The following is an 18,459-nucleotide window of genomic DNA, read 5'->3' as shown; positions in this document are numbered from 1 at the left end:
GTATGTCTCTGTCTTTTTTTTTGTACCTCTGTTCCTTCCTTACTGCTTTCTTATGCATTAAGTGAATATTTTTAAATTTCTTTAATGATTTTTAAACTTTTTTTTACTCTTAATTGTAATTTTAAGGGATTTATTTTGAGTGGTTACTCTAGGGCTAATCATATACATTTTTTAAAAAAAATTGTGGTAAAATAAAATATATGTAACATAAACTTGGTTATTTTAACCATTGTAGGTGTGCAGTTTAGTGGCATTATTGCATTCACACTGTCCTGCAACCATTACCACTATTTCCAAGATTTGTTCATCACTCCAAACAGAAACTCTGTACTCGTTGAGCAATAACTTCTTTCCTAACACCTGGTAATCTCTAATCTACTTTCTGTCTCTCTGAATTTGCTTATTCTAGATATTTCATGTAACTGGAATCATGAAATTTTTATCCTTTTGTTTCTGGCTTATTTCACTTTGCATAATGTTTTCAAGAATCATTCATATTGTAGCATGTATCAGAATTTCATTCCTTTTTATGGTTTGATAACATTCCATTGTATTATTGCATCTTAACTTAAAAGAATCTACTTTTGATTTATACTAACTTAATTCCAGAAGATAGAGAAGTTTTCCTTCTATATAGTTCTATTTCCTTTCCTTTCCTTTTTATTTTTTTTTAAGATTGATTTGTTTAGGGGCACCTGGGTGGCTCAGTGGGTTAAGCCTCTGCCTTCAGCTCAGATCATGATCTTGGGGTCCTGGGATCGAGCCCTGCATCGGCTCTCTGCTCAGCAGGGAGCCTGCTTCCCTCTCTCTCTGCCTGCCTCTCTCCCTACTTGTGATCTCTGTCTCTGTCAAATAAATAAATAAAATCTTTAAAAAAAAAAGAGAGATTGATTTATTTATTTGAGAGAGAGAGAGAGCGCGTGCAGAGAGGGAGCTGAGGGAGAGAATTTCAAGCTGACTCCTGGCTGATGGTATTATAGTTAAGCATATTATATTTATATGTTACAAACCCGTATATACATTGTTGTAGTTTTGCTTATATAATTTTATGCTTTTTATTTGTTTTTATTTATTTATGTTTGAAGTAGACTCCACACCTAGTGTGGGGCTTGACCTCACGACCCTGAGATTGAGTGGCATGTTCTACTGACTGGGCCAGCCAAGTGCCCCAATTTTATGTCTTTCAAAGAAACTTAGAGAAGGGGATGCAAGTGCACACACACTTTATAATATGTGTTACAGTTACCTTCTGATAAGAACAGATACTACACTTGATCTTAGCCAATAGGCCGAGGAGCGATTACAGTTACCTTCTTACTTACTTTTCTGGTTCTCTTCATTTGTTCTTGTTGATTTGGGTCACCCTCTGGTGCCATTTGTTTTTTAGCCTAGTACATCTTTGTTCTCACTCATTGGTAAATATATTACATTTCTATATGTTATAGACCTAACAACACAGTTATGTAATGTTCTCTTGTATAGTTTGTTTTTTTTTTTAAAGTTAGGTAAGAGAAGAAAGGAGCAGGAATATGCATTTACACTTAATTACCACGTCTGTGTGTGCATGTGTTGTGTGTGTCTGTGAATTTGCATTACTGTCTGGGATCACTTACTTTCAGCCTGAAGAACTTTGTTTAGTATTTCTTGTAAGGTGGGTCTGCTAACAACAGCCCTACTAACAACAGCCCTACACATGTATGTGGCCTTTTAGAATCCTAGGAAAATGTCAGAGCTTTACAAAACGGTCTATGGACATTTCATTGTTCAGCTTTTCCTTTTTAAAAAAAATCATATGTTTCCAGTATATAGCTTTAAAACTTGACATCTGCATATACTACAAAGCAATCACCACACGTCTAGGGTCATACATTTGCCCTCTTAGCCCATTTTGCTAATCCCCCATGCTCTTAACCCATAACCACTAGTCTATTCTCTATATGAGGTTATTTTTGTTTTGTTCATTTCTTTTGCCTTTTGGATTCCACATATGAGTAAGATCTTATGGTAATTCTCTTTATCCAACTGACTTATTTTGCTTGACGTAATACCCTCAAGATCCATCCATGTTGCTGCAAATGGCAAGATTTCATTCTCTTTTATGGCCGAGCATGGCTTCATTGTATAAATATAACACATCTTTATCCATTCATCTACTGATGGACATTTTATTTCTGTATCTTGGCTATTAAACTGTGCTTCAGTGGACATAACAATAAACAGGAGTGTATATATTTTTTTAAACTAAGGTTTTCCTATTCTTTGGATAAATACCCAGAAGTAGAATAACTGGGTCATATGGTAGTTCTAGTCTTAATTTTTTGAGGAATCTCTATACTGTTTTCTAGTAGCTCTACCAGTATACAATCCTACCAACAGTGTGTGAGGGTTCCCTTTTCTCTACATCCTCTCCAACACGTGTTATTTTTTGTCTTTTTGATAGTAGCTATTTTTACAGGTATTAGGTGATACCACGTTTTGGTTTTGAGTTGCACTTCCCTAGTAACTAGTGATGTTGAACATCTTTTCATGGACCTGTTGGCCATCTGGATGTTTTCTTTGGAGAAATAGCTATTCAGCTCCTCTCCCCATTTCTTAATCAGGTTGTTTTTTGTTGTTGTTGAGTTGGATTAATTCGTTTTATGTATTTTGCATATTAACCCCTTATTGCATATATGGTTTGCAGATATTTTTACCCATTCATTAGGTTGCTTTTCATTTTCCTGAAGGTTTCTTTTGCTGTGCTGAAGCTTTTTACCTTGAGATAGTCCCATTTATTTATTTTTGCTTTTGTTTTTCTTGCCTTTGAAGTCTCATCCACAAAGGTGTTTGTAAGACTGATGTCAAAGGCTTTACCACCTATGTTTTCTTCTAAGAATTTTACGGTTCCAGGTCTTATGTTCACGGTTTTTTTTTTTTTTTTTCCCTTGAGATTTTATTTATTTGACGAGAGAGAGATCACAAGTAGGCAGAGAGGCAGGCAGAGAGAGGTGGGGAAGCAGGCTCCCTGGTGAGTAGAGAGCCCCACTTGGGGCTTAATCCCAGGACCCTGAGATCACGACCTGAGCCAAAGGCAGAGGCTTAACCCACCCAGGTGCCCCTACATTCAGGTTTTTAATCCACTTTAAGTTAATTTTTGTGTGTGGAGTAATATAGTGGTCTGATTTTATTCTTTTGCATTGGGCTATCCAGTTTCCCCAACACTATTTATTGAAGAGACTGTTCCTTCTCCATTGTGTATTCTTGGCTCCACCTTTTCCTTTTAAGCTTTTGGGTAGCCTATTCTTTGCCCTATTATCTGCCATTTCAGGTAGTGGTGATGTTAAATAATTGCTTCTGATTTGACAAACACCGTCAGGGAAAATGCAATCCCACTGTTTGGGCTCTGAGCCGGGTGAGCCTTGCAAGTGGGGTTTCCCAGAGAACTATCAGATAGGTCAAATAGTGTCAGTTCTCTGTAAATGGTGCTTTGAAAGAGCTCCAGTCCTGCCTTGCCTCCTCCAGTGGCTGCTAGGTCGATGGTTTTAGACCATGATTGTGGCTTTTGGTTTTCAAGGCTACCTCCCAACTGGGAAGAGGGAGTGGATAAGTTTAAAAAAAACAAAACAAAAAACCCCACATAGTTTGTTCTTACTGAGATTTGTCCATGTTTTTTGAAGAAATGTTCCTAGATTGCTGCAAGCCTTTGGTTAATTTTTAGAGTTCTTAAAAAGCTTGATTTTGACAATTGTTGCCAATATTCTCATTGCTTTTATGGAGGATTGGGTTTTTGAAGGTCCTTTCTCTGCAATTTTGTTGAAGTCACCCCTGCTTAGAATTTTGATCAAGAATGGGTTTGAGGGGTGCCTGGGTGGCTCATTCTTACCAGATGCTCAGGTTAAGCATCTGCCTTCGGCTCAGGTCATGATCCTAGAGTCCTGGGATTGAGCCCCACATCAGGCTCTCTGCTCATTGGAGAGCCTGCTTCCACTTCTCCCTCTGCCTGCTACTCTGCCTGCTTGTGCTCTCTCTCTTTGTCAAGTAAATAAATAGAATCTTAAAAAATAATGGATTTGAGTGTATAAAATGTTTTTTTTTAGTATTTATTGTGGTGATCATGTGGCTTTTCTTCTTTAGTGTATTAATGTGATGAATTAGATTGATTTTTTAAAAGATTTTATTTATTTATGAGAGAGAGAAAGCAAGAGCGAGAGCACAAGCAGGAGGAGCAGCAGAAGGAGGGGGAGAACAGGCTTCCCGCTGAACAGGGAGGCCAACACGGGACTCGATCCCAGGACCCTGAGACCATGAGCTGAGCAGAAGGCAGACGCTCAACTGAATAAGCCACCCAGGTGCCCCTAGATTGATTTTTAAAGTTAGGTTAACCTTGCATTCCTGGAATAAACCCTATTTGATCATGATATATGACTTTTTTTTTTTTTTAAGATTTTATTTATTTATCTGAGAGACAGCATGTGGGCAGAGGCAGAGAGAGAGGGAGAAACAGACTTTCTGCTGAGTGACAAGCCTGAAGTGGAGCGCCATCCCAGGACACAGCGGAGATCCTGACCCAAGCTGAAGTCAAATGCTTAACTGACTGAGCCACCCAGGCGCCTCATGATGTATTATTTTTATATATTGTTGAATTGAATCTGCTAACATTTTGTTAAAGGTGTTTGCATCTGTGCTCATAAAGAACATTAGCCTATAGTTTGGGGTTTTTTTGTTTTTGTTGTTTTTTGTATTGTCTTGTTCTGGATTGGTATGGGAATAATAATGGCCACATAGAATTCATTGGAGAGTGTTCTCTTCTATTTTCTTGAATGAGCTGGCAGTATTTTTACTTAAATGTTTGTGCCTGGAGTTTTCTTTGTAGAAAAAATTTTAACTACAAATTCAGTTTCTTTAGTAAGGCTATCCAGTTCTTCTTGAGTGACCCTTGGTTAGTTGGTCAACCAAATTCAAGGAATTTGTCCACTTCATCTAAGCTGTTGGATTCATGGACATAGAGTTGTTCATGATAATCCCTTATCCTTTTTCTTACAGCTTTACGAGGTATAATTTGTATATAATAAAACTCATCTTAAGTGTGAAATAATCTTTAGTAAATTCATAGACTTGTGCATCCATCACCACAGTCCCGTGTTAGATCACCCCCCCAAATTTCCATCATCCCCCAAACTCCTTCAAGCCCATTTGCAGTTAGCCCTTACTCCCACTGCTGTCCCTAGCATCCTTTTAACAGTCATACAGTCAGTAGTCACGTGCCCTCTCTCTCTGATATTTATAATTTTTTTTCTCTCATTTTCATTTGGTTTGCCAGAGTTTTGTCAGTTTTATTGACCTTTGTAAAGAATCATCTTTTAGGGTTTTTGTTTTGTTTTTCTTTAAAGATTTTATTTATTTATTTGGCAGAGAAATAGCACAAGTAAGCAGAGGGGAAGGCAGAGGGAGAGAGAGAAGCAGGCTCTCTGCTGAGCAGGGAGCCCGATGCAGGGCTTGATCCCAGGACTCTGGAATCATGACCTGAGCAGAAGGCAGCCACTCAACCAACTGAGCCACCCAGGGCCCCCATGTTTTAGTTTTATTGATTTTTTTTTTTAACTATTTTTCTGTTTTCTGTTTCATTGATTTATGTTCCTATCTTTATAATTTCCTATCTTAAGCTTACTTTGGGTTTAATTTGCCCTTTTCTTCTTATTTCTTAAGGTGGAAATTTAGACCTTCCTACTTTCTTAATATAAGTGTTTAATAATAAATTGTCCTCTAAAGTTTGTTTTAACTACTTCTGGCAAACCGTAGGAGTTTGCTGATTCCTATACTCTTTTTCCTTCTTATCTTGATGCTCTCCTTTCTAAAGTAGTTAGTAATAAAACTCTTAAAGGAACAACCTCTTGCTTTGCAGTATCAGGTTAGAGAGGAATCTGGTATGGAAGAAAATGAATGAAGACAGGTTAGAGAGGGACAGATACAAACTAAGGATCTGAGACTGGGTAAGCAAGAATGAACTGTATGTGAGGAGGCAGCAGGGTTGTGTAAGTGGCTGAGGGAGCTTTGATGGGGTTACTTCTCAGAGGTCCTGGTAGTCCCTTTTATACAGTTGGCCTCAGTTTTGAAGATTTTTAAGATTGCGGCGACAACCACCGTTGTCCTTCTGTACTACTGTGGGGCCGTTAAAGGAAGAAGGGAGGGAAGGAATTAAAAGGGAGTATGGAAAGGGAGAAAAGAGGTATAGAGGGGAGAACAGAAGCAGTGAGAGAGAAAGGAGAAAAACCTTTATAGAAAGAATGCTAAAAAGCAGGCAGGTATTAAAAAGGATTGAGAAATTTTTAAGTGATCTTTGAAAAGAACTCAGAATAAGAATGAATATGTGTGGGGCGCCTGGGTGGCTCAGTCTTTCAGTGTCATCCTTCGGCTTAGGTCATGATCCCAGGACCCTGGGTTTGAGCCCCACATCGGGTTCCCTGCTCAGCGGGAAGCCTGTTTCTCCCTCTTCTGCTCCCCTTGCTTGTGTTCCCTCTCTCAGTATGTTTCTCTCTGTTACATAAATAAAATCTTAAAAAAAAAAGAATGAGGGGCGCCTGGGTGGCTCAATGGGTTAAAGCCTCTGCCTTCGGCTCGGGTCGTGATCCCAGGGTCCTGGGATCGAGCCCCACATCGGGCTCTCTGCTCTGAGGGGAGCCTGCTTCCTCCTCTCTCTCTGCCTGCCTCTCTGTCTACTTGTGATCTTTGTCTGTCAAATAAATAAATACAATCTTAAAAAAAAAGAGTGAATATGTGTACTTTGCCACTTGAACTGTTATTAATAGGTCAATGTAGAATGTTAGTTATTTTGAAGTATTTTTTGGCTTCATTCAAAATTGACTTTCCCGAGTACATGGTAAGAAGCTAAAAGGGGGTGCTGTAAACAAAAATTATGTTTTGGGTCGTAATGGAGAAAGTAATATTAAGTGGTCCAGGGAGGCAAGGGACCAAACCATTTCAGCTTGCCTGCAAAACTGTCCTGGTTTTAGCCCTGAAAGTCCCACATTCCAGGAGGCCTCTCTGTTCCAGGCATAGCAGGATAGTTATTCGCTCTAGAGACAGAGAAGTGAAGGGCTGAAGGATGAAGTGAAGATGGTCAGAGGGTAGACCCGAAGTTCGAAAACTGGTGCTGAAGACTTCCAGGAACCTCCCAAGAGAATGGAATGGGACAGAGTACTCCGAATGTTTTTTTTTTTTTTTTTTAAAGATTTTATTTAGTTATTTATTTGACAGACAGAGATCACAAGTAGCCAGAGAGGCAGGCAGAGAAAGAGAGAGGAGGAAGCAGGCTCCCCGCTGAGCAGAGAGCCCGATGTGGGGCTCGATCCCAGAACCCTGGGATCATGACCTGAGCCGAAGGCAGAGGCTTTAACCCACTGAGCCACCCAGGCGCCCCAACTCCGAATGTTTTAATGGAGAAAGAAGGGCCTCTGTTGGAGGCTGAGAGAAGAGAAAGAGGAAGGAGACTCTGGGGATATAGGAAATACCATGGGGGGTACACGGATCAGGAGCAGCGGACGTGTCCGCAGGCTGGACGGAGGAGTTGGTGGGAAATGAGGTATCCCAGAGCAAAAACTAGTGGGCCGTAGCCACGCCGGTGAGCAAGCACTGAACCTGGGGGCTGGGACTGAACTGGAAGATGCAGACGTGCATGGGCAGTTCCTCCTGGAGAAGGCGTCCCTGCAAGGGGAGATGCCGTCCCTGCAAGGGGAGATGCCCACGACGGCGCTGTTTGTTAAAGCAAGGCTGTGCCGAGTCTGCGCAACAGCATAGCCTTTGCCTGTGGATCCAGTCCAGCTGTGTCGGGCTTTGCTCCCACTGTACTGTTTCTGTGTCATGGAGCTTTGCTGTGAACTAGAACCACCTGTGTGGGTTCAGGCCAAGAGAAAGGACACTGGGTAACCCGTATAGTTTCTGCGGGTGAGGCTGAGGAGTAGAGGAAAAGCTGGGACCTGAAGATGAATTCTCTCTTTTTTTTTTTTTTAGAAGTATTTTCAGCAATTTTTAAAAGATTTTATTTATTTATTTGACAAAGAGATCACAAGTAGGCCGGGAGGGGGGGAGCAGGCTCCCCACTGAGCAGAGAGCCGGATTCAGGGCTCCATCCCAGGACCCTGAGATCATGCCTGAGCTGAAGGCAGAGGCTTAACCCACTGAGCCACGCAGGCGCCCATGAAGATGAATTCTTGACTGAAAAACCATTACCCTCGATGCTCTTCGCCCCACAGATCCATAGGGGAGTTGAGGACAGTTTCACCACACGTAGTTTCTTTACTCCCCTCTGAATAACTGTGACCACCAAAGTCTCTCCCTCTTAAGGAACTCTCTCCATTTTGCAGAATGTTTGAAAGGCATATGCACCTTATGATTCTAGAAATACTCCATGGTGGTGTGTCGAGGATGGAGTATTCCCTGAAGTTACGTTCGAGGCTTGGGAAGTGAACCTCTGTGCTTGGTTGTGGACGAGCCTGGTGGAGGGCATCATACGTGGTCAGTGAGATCGCATCCGTGGAGTGGCTGCCACCGCCCGGCATCTGCACTTCGCGGCAGCGCTCGCTCTCTCCAGTTAGCGGCTTTAAACAGCCAGGGTCCGCTTGATGTCATTTCTAAGAACAGTCTTTGGTCACAGTTTCCCTTCACTGCATGTTGTGGTGGCTGATCTATAGGAGCTGCTGTTTTATGTGTGACTCCCTGTGAGGAAGTCCACAAATGCACGCAGCTAAAATTTTAGGAAGTCAGGGAGAAGAAAGCTGGGCTCCTTGGTTATAGTAGGTTTGATAAATATTCTTAAGACTGGAAGAGTTGTTAATTGTAAAAACAATAGGCTTTCATGCCCCTGAGTGCAACTGGAGTTGTGTTTTATTGTTACGTTTTGCTTCATTATTCCTCTACACATTGCTCATGATCTTGCCAGGTTAAGTTTAGAATTTTTAGTTAATTAAAAAAAAAAAATCAAGGAAATAATGTTCAGGTTTTCATACAGGTCACTTGGGGATGAATTTAAATCCATTGCAATTAAAACAGGTTTAATTTATTTCATGTTGTTACATGGCTTATCAGTTAAGTAACTCATTTGAATGTCATAGATAATAAATGAGCTCCAGAATTGAGACTCATTTCTTCCTTACCTCCTTCTCTCCCTCCTTCCTTCCTTCCTTCCTTCCTTTCTTTTTCCCCACCCTCCCTCCCTCCCTCCTTTCTTCCCTTCTTTCCTTTTCCCACTATAAGCCAGTTTTTAGGTGGCTTTTTATCTAGTTGCTTTGATTTTATATTTTGGTTAACTTTGAGGATGTTAACCTAATCTTAGAGCATTGATATTCACTCTCGTTCTATGACTCTTACCACATATATCTGTATGTATATAATGCTGGTTATCCATTTAAACTATTGCCAAGTTTTCTCTCTTGGGAAAGCAGAGATAAATGTCCCTACACCCAAATCTCTATGGTTACTCTTACTCATGTACTTGAAGGTGAATTTCTGTATGTGAACTTTCTGGGTCAAGGAGTATGGACATTTTGTCTTTTGATTCTGGTTTTCAAATCACCTGCCAGAAAGGTGAAAGATACCTGGATTGCAGTGTGCCCTTCGGAGGCTCATCTGCCCATTATTCTTGGCATCAGCAGACCCATGCACAGTAAAGTAGGGATAGACTATCTTGCTGGTCACACCGCTGGCAGCTCCAGGCCTAGAAAGAATCCCATCCCCTGGCTGGCAGTCAGGGATTCTATGAACATTTTAAAAGTTTTATGTATTTTTAAATTTAAATTCAATTAATTAACATATGATGTGTTATTTGTTTTAGGGGTACAGGTCTGTGATTTGAACCTTTTGACAGTTTATATGGTCATTTAAAAATACTGCACATGTGTACATTTGTACTGCTTTACAAGTAGTGCATGCCTATTTTAAAGCACACTTGCCTTGTCTTCTTATTCAGTTTCACAGAATCATTTATGAGAAAGATGATATGTCCTTCTTGATATACGTATCAAGGACAGTATTATTTTTGGCCAAATACAAAAGTTTAAGAAATTAAAAAGAATAACAAAAAAAATCTGTGCCAAATGCTATTTTCATACAGAGGCACTGGAGGGCACTCTAGCAATGGGAGATGTAAGTTGTCTCCTTAACAAACATGCCTCTTGCAGAAAGAATAGTGGAAAAAACCAACTGTTTTTCTATCACTTAAAAAAATTTTTTTCTTTTTAATTAAGTAATCTCTGTGCCTAACGTGGGGCTCGAACTCATGGCCCTGAGATCAAGAGTCACATGCTCGGGGCGCCTGGGTGGCTCAGTGGTTAAAGCCTCTGCCTTCCGTTCAGGCCATGATCTCAGGGTCCTGGGATCGAGTCCCTCATCGGGCTCTCTGCTCGGCAGGGAGCCTGCCTCCTCCTGTCTCTCTCTGCCTGCCTCTCTGCCTACTTGTGATCCGTCCAAAAAAAAAAAAAGAGTCACATGCTCTAGTGACTGAGCCAGCGAGGCTCTGTCACTTTTTAGGACAAATGAAAGACGCATATATGGCAAAGGAAGTATTTCTATACTGAACTTTTCCCTTGAAAAGTTTATAAGAAACTTAAGAAGTAGGTCTGTGCCCCAGGGCTCCTTATTACTCCTCCTCCTTTGGCTCCATCCAGCCATATTGCCTCCTTGGCAGGGCTCTGTCTCTGGCCTGGGACACTCTGTTCCTTCAACAAGTCTTTCCTCAGATGTCACCCATGGGAGAGGTGTTTCCCCACAGCCCTAGACAACATAGCAACTCCCCTCCGCCAGCTAGACTCCACAGTCTCTTCTCCCTCATCCTACCTGATGCTTTTTCCATGGCATTCATTTCCACCTGACATACTGTATGTTTATGTTTTTTGTCTGTCTTCACTCCATCATCCCCTTTCCCCCATATATTCATGAGAATAGGCACTTGTTCTGTTTGTCCCATTGCTATAGACCCTAGTCCTGAAACAGTGCTTGGCACATAGTAAGTGCCCAATATAAATTTGCCAAGTAAAAAAACAGATTTGGGGGCACCTGGGTGGCTCAGTTGGTTAGGTGTCTGACTCTTGATCTCCCCTCAGGTCTTAACCTCAGGGTCATGAGTTCAAGTCCCATGTGGAGCCTACTTAAAAAAAAAAGGAGGATTTTAGTATTGAAAATAATGCTTCTGGAGATTAGTGCCTTTTTTTGTTGTTGTAGTAAAATATACATAACAAATTTATCTTAAATTTATCTCATTTTTTAAATTTTTATTTTTTTAGAGATGGAGGGAGAGAGAGAGGAATATGGGGAAGGATAGAGCAGGCTCCACACCCAGTTTAGAGCCTTCCCAGTGGGGTCTCAGTCTCACAGCTCTGAGCTGAAATCAAGAGTTGGGAGTCTTAACCGACTGAGCCACCCAGGTACCCCCATAAATTTATCATTTTAACCATTTTTAAGTATATGGTTCAGTGGCACTAAGGACATGCACATTGTCGTACAACCAGCACTACCATCCGTCCCTAGAACTTTGTCATCATTCGGAACTGAAACTCTATACCCACTATGATAACTCTTCATTGTCTTCTGCCCCCAATCCCATAACCAGTGTTCTGCTTTTCTTTTTTTTTTTTTTTTTTATATTTTATTTATTTATTTGAGAGAGAGAAAATGAGCAGGGGAAGGGGCAATGGGAGAGGGAGAAGCAGACCTTGCACTGAGCAGGGAGCCCCAACACAGGGCTTGATCCCAGGACCCTGGGATCACAACCTGAGCTGAAGGCAGATGCTTAACTGACTGAGACACCCAGGTGCTCCTTTTTTAAATTTTTAAAAAATATTTTATTTATGAGAGAGAGAGAGAGAGAGAGAGCAAATGTGGGGGGAGGGATAGAGGGAGAAGCAGACTCCCGCTGAGCAGGGAGCCTGATTCGGGGCTGGATCCCAGGACCTTGAGATCATGACCTGGACCGAAGGCAGACGCTTAACTGACTGAGCCACCCAGGCGCGCCCCCAGTGTTCTTTTCTGTCTCTATGAATTTGACTATTCTATACTCTCGTATAAGTGGGGTCATGCAATATTTGTCTTTTGTGTCTGGCTTATTTCACTTAGCATAATGTCCTCAAGGCTTATCCATGTTGTAGCATGTGTTAGAGATTCCTTTCTTTGAAAGGCTGAATAATATTTTATTTCATGTATATACCACATTTTGTTTTCCACTCACCCACCGATGGACATTTGGATTGTTTTCACCTTTTTGCTATTGCTAGTGCATATTTTATGTAGAGCACAGAAATGTGATGTTTAGGTTTTGAGCCTAAAGGTGGATTTCTTTGGGACAGTGATAACATCTTCAAATTATACCAGTGGGTCACAGTTCACCCTTTGCCTTCAGGAAAATACTTTTAGTTCAGATTAAACTAGAAACTTATTTAAGATCCGAAAGATCAGAATTGTTTTACTATCCCTATTGGTGCTATTGAAGTTTTTCTTACAAATGCCAAAAAAAAAAAAAAAAAGGTCACAAAATCAAATTACTAACTCTGTGCTATAAGCAAGAAAATCCTGGATAGATGCTCTGGGGTTTTAGTCCAGTGCTGACCCTGCAGTTAGCCCTTGACCTTGTTCAAGGCCCTTGTCTAAATTGAGCCTTATTTTTCTCACAGTTAAAACAAGGAGGGTGGACTCGGTGCCTCCTGCCAGTTGACATTCCATAATCTAGAAAGAAATTACTGACCTAAAGTAAGAGAACTTTGGAGAATTCAGAAATATAAAATGTATGGTTTTTTGAGCTTTTAGTTATTTTGGTCTGTTTCAGGTCAATTTAAACAGATTGAAGATAATAAAAGCTCTGCCTTCCCCAAATTTATGGGTTCAGTCTGCACTTAATTGATTTGAACTCTTCCTGCCATGTTGGGAGGTTTTTTTGTTCATGTGTTGTTCATCTGTATCCTTTAGATCTCCCTGACAGGAGGTGTCTTCATTCTGTTCTCTCTGCAGCAGGTACTGATGCCAACTGCTCTGTTCAAGCCCTTAGTTCAAGTGGCTGCTGACTGCCACAGTACAGAGGGCTGTGATTTTAAAATAATTTAGTTATACTGGAAATACAGAATCTGGAAGAGCTCAAGAATAAGAAGATGTAGATATCCTAAATTTTAGTCTGATCTGCAAGACTGATTCAGAAAAGTGCAGATATGATTTTTGCCTGCATTCTCTCCCCTTCCATTTGTCTCCTGCCCTCCTAGTGCTTTCATGCTGATCCATAAACACCCCAGTGTATGGAGCTCAATGCTCTTGGGGCCTGCATGTTCTAGTTTCCATAGTCTACAGCTCACCTAGTGATGCCCGTTGAAGATGAGAAAACCAACATGTGCTAATGTTATGTTTGTAATCTCTCCCAAATGCCTTACCTGAAAAGGAGGTGGGCCACTGAAGAGAATTTCTCTTCTACCAGGGAAGCAAATGTGGACATAGAAGAGGCTTGTGATGCCCTTCCTGTCCATCAGTCCAGAGACTGTGAATTGGGTCCAGGCTGTGAATTTGGGTCATCAGTATCTCCCTGTGCTGCAGAAAAGTCGGGGATTTACCAGGTGACCTGGTAACATGCCTGAGACTGGGGAGATTACTGAGGCTTAGAAAGCTCTCTGCCCTCCCACCCACAACCCTCCCCCACTTACATGCACTTCTTACTGACCTTAGGTTTCCTAAAGCAGGCTCGGATCATTCCCTTCCACAGCATAAATTCCTTGATATGTTCTAACTGTTGGCTGCGTGAAGTCCGGACCCCCGAGTACGGTGCGCACATGCCTCCTCATTTATCATCTACCTTTCTAATCTCTCTCCCATTATGGTCCCTTGCACCATTCAACCGGGACTCTCACCATGCCTCACACCCACTGAACCCTCTCTCCTCTTCGATTTGCTGACCATCTTCCTCCCACTTCTTATCTTTAGGTTCTGCCTATCCTTCAGTGCCTGTCCCAAATGCCACTTCTTCCTAGAAGCCGTCCTTCCCTGGCCCTCTCACATAGCAGCCATCTGTCCCTTCCTTCTGAAACCCTCACCCCCTCTAATGGCTCTTGCTACAATTTCCTCTCTTAAGGTCATCTGGGACCCAAAACTCTGAGTTGTGGTTGATGCCTTCATCTCCCTTTCCTGATCACACCCCATCTATTGCTAGGTCTGTTGAGTTTTCCCTCTTGTCAACTCTTCCTCACTGTATCAGTTTTCTCTTGCCTCTGTAACAGATTGACACAAACTTAGAGGCTTAAAATAGGACAGATTTAGTATCTGACACTTCTGGAGGTCAGGAGGCTGAAACCAAGGTGTTGGCAAGGCTGTGTTCTTATCTGGAGGGGCTAGGGGAGAATCCATTTCCTTTTTTTTTTTTTTTTAGCTTCTTGAGGCTGCCCACATTCTTTGGCTCGTGGTCCCTTCCTTTGTCTTCAAAGGCAGCAAAGTGGGTCAAAGTCATCTCTCCCGCCATCTTTTTTTTTGTTTTTCTTTTTTGCTTCCCTCTTCCTCTTATAAGGTCAGTTGCTGATTAAAATGGAGCCACCTGGATAATCCAGGCTTTCCTCGGCATCTTAAGGCCAGTCGATTAGCAACCTTAATTTCATCTGCAGTTTAATTCCACTTTGTCATGTAACCAAATGACTTCAGGGGTTCTGAGAGTTAGGACTTGGACATCTTTAGGGAGCCATTATTAGGCTTACTGTACCCACTCTCCTAAATTCAGGTTTGAGCTTACGGCCCATCTGTTTTGATTGGCTGCCCACCTCACCTCTCTCGTTGCCTTTGATGTTACACACCACCTGCATAGATATTACCATGTATGTTTTGTTATCAAGACCTGTTGGACCACTCCAAAAATATCTCTTGGATCTGTCCCTTTTTCTTTGTCTTTACTGCCACCAGCCTTATGGTCATCTCTCATCTGGGCCATTTTGAAAAAGGTCTTTTATATCCACTTGTACCCCTGCAAGCCATTATAAAAAATGAGGTAAAATTCACATTACATAAAATTAACCATTTGAAAGTGTACAATTTAGTACATTTGCAGTGTTGTGCAACTATAACATCTGTCTAGTTCCAAAACATTTTCATCATACCAGAGGAAAACCTTTTACCTCTTAGCAGTCACTCCCTATTCCCTCTTCCACTAGCCCCTGGCAACTATTAATCTGCTGTCAATGTGTCTATGTGCTCTGGATGTCTCATATAAATGGAATTATATAATATATGAATTTTTGTGACTGGCTGCTTTCATCTAGCTTGCTTTCAAGGCTCATCCGTGTTGTAGCATGTATCAGTCAGTGCTTCATTCTCTTTTGTGGCTGCATAGTATTCTGTCATTGATGTACATTATATTGTTTGTCCGTTCATCAGTTGGTGGGCATTTGGTGCTTGTGAATGGCGCTGTTACGAATATTCATGCACAAGTATGTGAGTACCTATTTTTAGTTCTTTTAGGTGTATACCTAGCTATGGAATTGTTGGGTCATGTGGTAATTCTTTGTGTAACTTTTTGAGCAGCCATCAAACTGTTTTCCACAGTGGCTGCACCAGTTTACATTTCACTGGCGGTGCATGAAGGTTTCAGTTTCTCTGCATCCTTGCCAACACGTGTTACTTTCCATTGTTTTTATTATAGCCATCCTAGTGGGTGTAAGGTGGTATCTCATTGTAGTTTCCTCCAGACCATTTTTTTAAAAAGGTTTTATTTATTTATTTCACAGAGAGATAGGACAAGTAGGCAGAGCAGCCCGCTGAGGGAAAGGGAGAAGCAGGCTCTCCATGGAGCAGGGAGCCTGATGCGGGGTTTGATCCCAGGGCCCTGGGATCATGACCTGAGCCGAAGGCAGGCTCAACCAACTGAGCCACCCAGGCTCCCCACCTCCAAACCATTTTTAAATACACAGATCAGTTCATTTCACTCCTCTGCTCAGCATCCTTAGAGCTCCTTCCCTTAGCCCCACAAGGCATGTCTGGTTTTGTTCCTTCTCCGCCTTGTAGCTCACTGCTTCCACACTGCTCACACCCTCTGCTCACACCGGCATCGTTGGCTTTCTTTTGCTTTTTCCAGCGAGGAAGGCAGACCATGGGCTTTGAGGGTCAGAGGGGTTCAGACACTTCCCCAAGGTCACACATACCTGAGCGGTAGATCTGGCCCTGCCACTTACTAGCCAACTCCCTTTAGTTTTGTCATTTGTAAAAGCAGCTTGTGATACTGACCACAGAGAGTAGTTAGAATTAAATGAGATGCACTGAATGCATGGTGCCTGGCTCATAAGAACATCAACAAACAATGGATGTGAAAAGGAAATAAAATAAATACATAAAACCCACCTCCTTGGGAGGGGGTGCCATCTGAAGCACATCCTCCCTCACAACCCCATTTTCCTCCCTCAGAGCATCTTGTTTTTCATTACACTCGCAGTTTATAATGTGAGGTGAATGTGTGCATTTCCCTCTTATGTCTGGTCTCATCCCCTAGACTGGAAACTCCATATGTATTCTTTATGCCTGTGCCCAGTGTAGTGCCTGACACATAGTAGGTACTTATTAAATATTCTTGAGTGAAAAAAATCACCATAGGGTCATAGTAAACGGAATTCATTACTTATTATTTAGTTGACATGAGAGAGTGGAAAGGCAAACTTTTTTTATGTGTGAGTGTGGGTGAATGTATGTTTTCCTAGATTATAGATTTGTCTAAACATTCCTGCTAATTTAAGATGTCAAATCTGAAGGTTCTTTCTTGGCTTCAGTTTTTGAACACAGTCCAGGGCTGTTTTCAGATTCCTTATTATTCTTTTTTTTTTTTTAAAAAGCATTTTTGAAAGCATAAAGGGGTATCTGCAAATACTTATCTACATTTTTTGTTTATGAATATGAGTCGTGGGTGGAGGGGATATTTTAATGGCAAAATGTGGCTTTACCTTGGTGTTGAGGTATCACTGGAAGAACCCAGCCTGTCTGAGTCCAGGTGGTCTAAATCTCCCTCCAGCCAGTCTTTCTGTCCCAAGTACATACTGTTTATTGCAGAATTTCTCATCTGGGGAACACACTACTTTCTTTCAACTCAGGATCAACTCAGCAGCTGGAAGATGTGTTTAAAAAAAAAAAAGTCAAAGTGTGTCCGTTCAGTGTAGGAATCTTAGCAGGATCCAAAACAATATTTAAAACAATATTTGCTTTGTTTTGTTTTTTCCCTGCCCCACACCATTCCCCACCCCTACCCCAGATACCCTGGTTGATACTGGGGTAAGGTGTCCTCAAAGACTTGGACTTCTGGCTTTGGCTATAAAAACATGTGTGGCCAACACTGGATTACTGACCACTGTTGGAGAAGAGCCTCCTACTCTCGTGACTTCTCTGTGGGGAATTAGTTAAATGAACTCACAGGCTGATAGGGGCAGGGTTCTGTTACTGATCCAATGCCTGGTGGGCTGTACGCTCCTTGAGGACAAGGCACTATGTTTCCTTATTTCTGTCTCTGCGCGGTTCCTGGGTGGAACTGCTCACCAGCAAGTTTCTGAAACCAGCTGGATGGCTCCACATATTCTGTTGTATGTGGGAACCGCTAAGCATTAGCAACTAGCCAGTGACCAGCAGTGATGAGCAGTTTTTAGGCTCCACACACATTTAATGTGCTAAATGAGGACCCCAGGCATCAGCTGAAGAAATGACTTTTAAAGATAGAAACAGGACTGTTGACACAGGTGCATTTTACTAATTAGTGTACTGTTTTTGAGGCGTAGTAAAAATGTTAGTATTTCCAGGATTATTGTTAATGAGGGGTAAAAAAAACTTATCTTTAGTTTCACAACCATATGGCTTACTGCTTGATGTGGTTTTCTTTCTGTTTTTTGTTTTTTTTTTAATTTGGCTTTTATTTTAGTAAGGGCAAAACCATTTTCTTGCAGGAATCATTATTCATTTTATTCTGCAGGAAAACGGGAAAGGTATTTACTTCGTAGAACATTTCTTTACAACAGGAAATTCTAGAACTATTGTTTTTCAGTAAGTGTTACTTGTAACATAATTCTTTCTGTTATTCAGTCATTCATTTATACATTCCCCTGAAAAGGATGAGAACTGTGCCTCTACTAAGTCCTAGGTGGCTTCTAAAAATGAGGAAGGGAAGAAAATTTCCCACAGGTCCCCATGCTGGTACCCGGATGTGGTTTATTTGGCACATCGTCTGTAATATATGTCTGTAGCCTAAGGTACCTGAGTCAGGGAATGAGACCCTGAAAGGACAGTTCTACCACTATTATGTTTTATTCTTTGAATAGCCAGCATAGTGCTGTGGCCCGTGGTGGGTACTTAGTAAATATTGAGTAAATTGATAGTGATAAAGCAGAGACAGGAGTGACTTTCAGAGGGCATGGGGACTATTCCCAGGGAAGTTGACCTTTGAGTTGATTTCAAAGGATGACAGGAGAGGGAAGGGCATTACTGGCTCAGGAAACTGCATGTGCAAAG

General features: G+C 41.6%; 1 pseudogene; it reads right to left on the bottom strand.

Moving 5' to 3' along the window:
• Positions 1 to 1,200: 1,200 nt before the first annotated feature.
• LOC116871568 lies at positions 1,201 to 1,301 on the bottom strand (annotated as a pseudogene).
• Between the last annotated feature and the right edge of the window lie 17,158 nt (positions 1,302 to 18,459).

Source organism: Lontra canadensis, unplaced genomic scaffold (assembly GCF_010015895.1).
Source record: "Lontra canadensis isolate GAN:19392208 unplaced genomic scaffold, GSC_riverotter_1.0 scaffold26, whole genome shotgun sequence".
Classification (NCBI taxonomy): Eukaryota; Metazoa; Chordata; class Mammalia; order Carnivora; family Mustelidae; genus Lontra; species Lontra canadensis.
The sequence above is the reverse complement of the archived record's forward strand: the minus strand, read 5'-3'. Positions and strand labels throughout refer to the sequence as shown.